Genomic DNA, 4,852 nt, shown 5'->3' with positions numbered 1-4,852 from the left:
CATATGAACGCCTAGACCTATACCGACAAATTTCAAATGGAAAGTTTAATACCCCCAATGAAGACTTAATACCAAATTTTAGCCAATTCGGAGGGATATTGTGACCATAACCTTCAAAGTACAGAAAATCGGTAGGTTCTGGTTATGGGAGCTATATGAAGACGTGGACATATAACGACACATTTCAGGTGGAAGGTTTTTTTACCTCCAACGAAGACTGAATACAAAATGTCAGCCATTTCAGTTTGATATTGAGGCCACAACCTTCAAAATACCGGATATCGGGAGGTACGGTTCTATGGGAGCTATATGAAGACCTGGACCTATACCGATAAATTTCAGGTCGAAAATTGTGATGAACGAATACTTAATACAAACTTTCAGCCAATTCGATGGGATATTTAGGACACAAAGTCTTGCATATGCAAAAAATTAGGTCCAGACTAAATGTCCGTTCCAAAATTACTTATTGGTGCCAGCATGGTACAATTGTTTGCATACCCACCTTCCATGCTGAAGTTTCGATTCCCGGCCAGCAAACATCAAATTTCCAACAATGGCAAATATCCCTCAGTAAAGTTGGCGACATTTTCTGAGTATTTCAACCATGAACAACTTCTCTACAGGTGGTGTTTTAAGACATGCCTTTCGGACTCGGCGATAAACAGTGATTATTTGTATTATTATTATATTGTTATTTAAACTTAATGTGATAAGGTTGCAGACTCCAAAAATTTATTTCTTACAAAGGGGTTTTTTGGCCAAAAGAAACTTTGATTTGCTGAAAGCTAACTGGCAGGGTAGTGGTGTAGGGTATTGTATGGTCGGCCCTGTCCGACTATAGCCTTTGCTTACTTGTTATTTATAACCTTAATACAAAAATAATGTGTCATAAATTAATTAATTGACCTTTCGATAATTTTATGAAAATTGTTTTCCTGTAGCAGGAATGAATGAAATGACCCTATCATTGACTAAAATAAAGTTTATTATTATACCCTACACCACAATGTGGAAAGGGTATTACAAGTTTGTTTTGATAAAAATTCATGTAACATCGCGAAATATTCGTCGGACACCCCCAATGTGGTATACCAATCTTCATATCTCGACGAGATAAAGCGATTTTGAGATGTGTGTCCGTCCGTCCGTCTGTCCATTATAAATTGTAATCAAACTCCAGGCCGCAATTATAGACCGATCATCACGAAATTTTGTATGGAGGTCGGGTTCGGACCAGAATAGATCCCTATTTTTATTGGTGATGATCGTGAAGTATTTAGCGGATGAAATGGACCAAAAACATAATATTTATCCCATTTTGTTGCGGCTCTGTAGGTCGCAATAATAGTCCTCGAAATTTTAAATATGGTAAGGGTATATGACGAAGAAGAAGCTCGCAATTGGAGATGATCAAATAATATTTAGAGTGTTAAATGGACCACAACTTTTGTGTGAAAATTGTGAAAATTATTAATATACAGCTTATATCTTTATTCTTGGAAGACATATTCCGGGTAAGTAAGCTATACTTGGAAAATAAACTTTTGACCTTTCTATTGATGCCAATTGTGTTGGTGTTCATGATCAGATAACAGTTACACAGGGCATGTATCGCCAAAGTACCCTACATATGAAAAAAAAAACAAGTAAGAAAAGTCTATAGTCGGACGGAGCCGACCATGGGATACCCTATACCACTATCGCTGGACAATCGCTCTCCACGGAACTTCTTTTCAATAATTGTGAAAATGAAATTATCAAATATCAGAGATGTAATTTATAATACTTATGACCAAAACCAAAAAGTTATCTAGCATGACAAAGACATTTTTGTGGCAGGAAAGGAAAATTTAGTTCACACAAACTAAAATTTAATGAAACCCACTTATGTAGTACTACTACTACTTCCGTTGTTCAACCGCTACGTTATTGAAATTTTTACCAATTTCACACAAAATTTCAGTCCATTTAACCCGCTAAGTATTATCTGATCTTCACGTTGGTTTGTACGCTTCTTCTTCATCATAAACTCAAACTTTGTTTAAAATTTTGCGGGTTATTATTTTGACCTACAGAGCCGCTACAAAATTGGTTAAAATTTTGTTTTTGGTCCATTTCATCCCCTGAACACTTCACGATCATGTACAAAAACTAATCATTTCCAATATGGCCCGAACCCAACCTCCTTAAAAAATTTGTTACAATCGGTCCGTAATTGCGGCCTTAAGCTTGCTTACAATTTTTAATGGACGGACACACATCGCTAAATCGCTTTATCTCGTCGAGATATAAATATAGGCATACCAAATAAGGGGTCTAGGACGAATATTTCGTGGTGTTACATAAACTGTTGGAGAGACAATATGTTGCATGGGATAAAAATGTGGTTCTCTACACAGAACCCATTATATATTAGGCAGTAGGCCCGTTATCTAGCAAACACTTTATTGCAATTTACATCAGAGGAAAGGTCAGTAGTTTTTTTCCATATGTAGGCTACTTTGCGAAATATATATCTTCAAGGAATTAAAATATCGACCAAAAATAAAATTTTTATATTTTTCATACAAAAGTAATGGTCCATTTCACCCGCTAAAATATCAGATCATCATTCAAAATTGTAGGTATCTTTTTCGACCTATACTCTTACCCGGTGCAAAATTTCGTGACTATTGATGTATAATTGCGACTTCTAGCGAGTTTATTATTACACTACAAACAAATAACGGAATATATTAGGCTGTAACTCTGTTATCTGATCATGCACACCAACATAATTGGCATCAATTGAAAGGTCAAGCGTTTCACTTTCAAGTATATCTCACTTGTCTGCAATGTCACTTCCAGGAATTAAGATAAAAATTTTCACAATTTTCACACAAAAGTTTTGGTCCATTTAACCCTCTAAATATTATCCGATCGCCATCTCAAATTGCAAGCTTCTCCTTTGTGATATACTCTTACCTTATTTAAAATTACGCGTTGACCGGACTATTATTGAGACCTACAGAGCTGCTATAAAATTGGATAAATATTATGTTTTTGGTCCATTTCACCCGCTAAATATTTCTCGATCATCACCAATAAGAATAGGGATCTATTCTGGCCTGAACCCGACCTCCATACAAAATTTCGTGACGATCGGTCCATAATTGCGGCCTGGAGCGTGTTTACAATTTATAATGGACAGACGGACGGACGGACGGACGGACACACATCTCAAAATCGCTTTATCTCGTCGAGATATGAAGAATGGTATACCACATTAGGGGTCTCCGACGAATATTTCGCGGTGTTACATGAATTTTTACCAAAACAAACTTATAATACCCTTTTCCACATTGTGGTATAGGGTATAAAAAACGACTGACCTTTCACTGATACAAATTGCAATAATGAGTTTGGTAGATAACGGGGCTAATGCCTAATATAAAGTGGGGTTTCTGTAGAGAACCACATTTTCCTCTCATGCAATAATTGTCTCTATCATGACAGAGAAATTCCCTGTTTGTGCATTATTGCGAATTACGTGGAGCTCAGGCGTATTAATTGTCAAATTGGATTTTTTATACATATCGCACCTGTTCAACAGAAGAGTAGCAACTAAAAATTTTAACTTTTAATTAAGAAAATGAATTACCCTACCCACTGTAAAAATCTGTCATTTCTTTGCCTATTCTTTCGTCAAAAATACCGGTATTTCACTTTTCACACTACTACTTATGTACCAACAGTGTTTGTCTCTACTGAAAAATAGAAAATTTTGTGTTACTACCTTTGTGGAGGAGGTACCGGAAGGAGTGGACCGATATGGTCTATCTTCGAACTTAAACTAAGTTTGGACAAAATATTGAAAGACCCAAAATTTGGGTCTGGCAGCAACAAAAATCAAAGCGCTTCAAGAGCAGGCCTTAAACTGCACTTAAGCAAAATTTTGTGTGGGAGGTACCCGAAAGAGTGGACCAATAGGGTCTATATTGGAACCTCATCTATGTCTGGTAAAAATGTCACGATGTGCAAAGTATGGACTAATTCGGTTACTCCCTTCAAGAGTTATCGTGCGGACAATTTTTCCGAACATTTTTGAACTTTTGTGGGGGAGGTACCTGAAGGAGTGGACTGATATGGCCCATCTTCGAACTTAAATCAAATCTGGACAAAATATTTCGATACCCAATATTTGAACCGAATCGATTGATCCGTTCGAGAGTTATCGTGCGCACCAGCCAGCCAGACAGACAGACGGACGGACATTGCTAGATCGACTCAAAATTGTCTGAAACGGATATCGTACAAACATACTTGGGGTCTAAAACCATTATTTTGATGAGGCACATATTTGGTCGTATCAAAGTGTATATACCCTCTTTAGCCTAAAGGCTGAGGGTATAAATATTCTAATTATTTACAAGTAAGCGATCGTAATTTGTTACGTTTTTCATGTCTTATTAGTAATTAGAAAACTGATGTGATATAATTAATAAGTTGTAACTTTATTATTTTATATTGTAGATCTCCCTGAAGATGAGATTCAAGGAATCTCCAAATATTGGAAATAAATAAAAATATAAACATTGAACTCAAGCTCAATTATCTTGGCCCCCATACCTCTCGATTTTCCCTGTTTTGAGGAAATTAGCTACAATTTTTGGCCGAACTACCCATAATTTAACTTTGAGGTTGTTAGAACTCACAAAATACCTCCACCACAAACCGCTAACATAGGTCCATGTTGCGGTATAGCGCCCATATAATGGTACCTCCAGATTTTCGGTGTTTGGGGGATTTTAGTTAAATTTCGTTACCTAACTACCTGTAGTTTGACGTTTGAGGTTCTCAGGGCCCACAA

The sequence above is a fragment of the Musca autumnalis genome, unplaced genomic scaffold, assembly GCF_047663935.1.
Source record: "Musca autumnalis isolate F117 unplaced genomic scaffold, ASM4766393v1 scaffold_4, whole genome shotgun sequence".
Lineage (NCBI taxonomy): Eukaryota > Metazoa > Arthropoda > Insecta > Diptera > Muscidae > Musca > Musca autumnalis.
The sequence above is the reverse complement of the archived record's forward strand: the minus strand, read 5'-3'. Positions refer to the sequence as shown.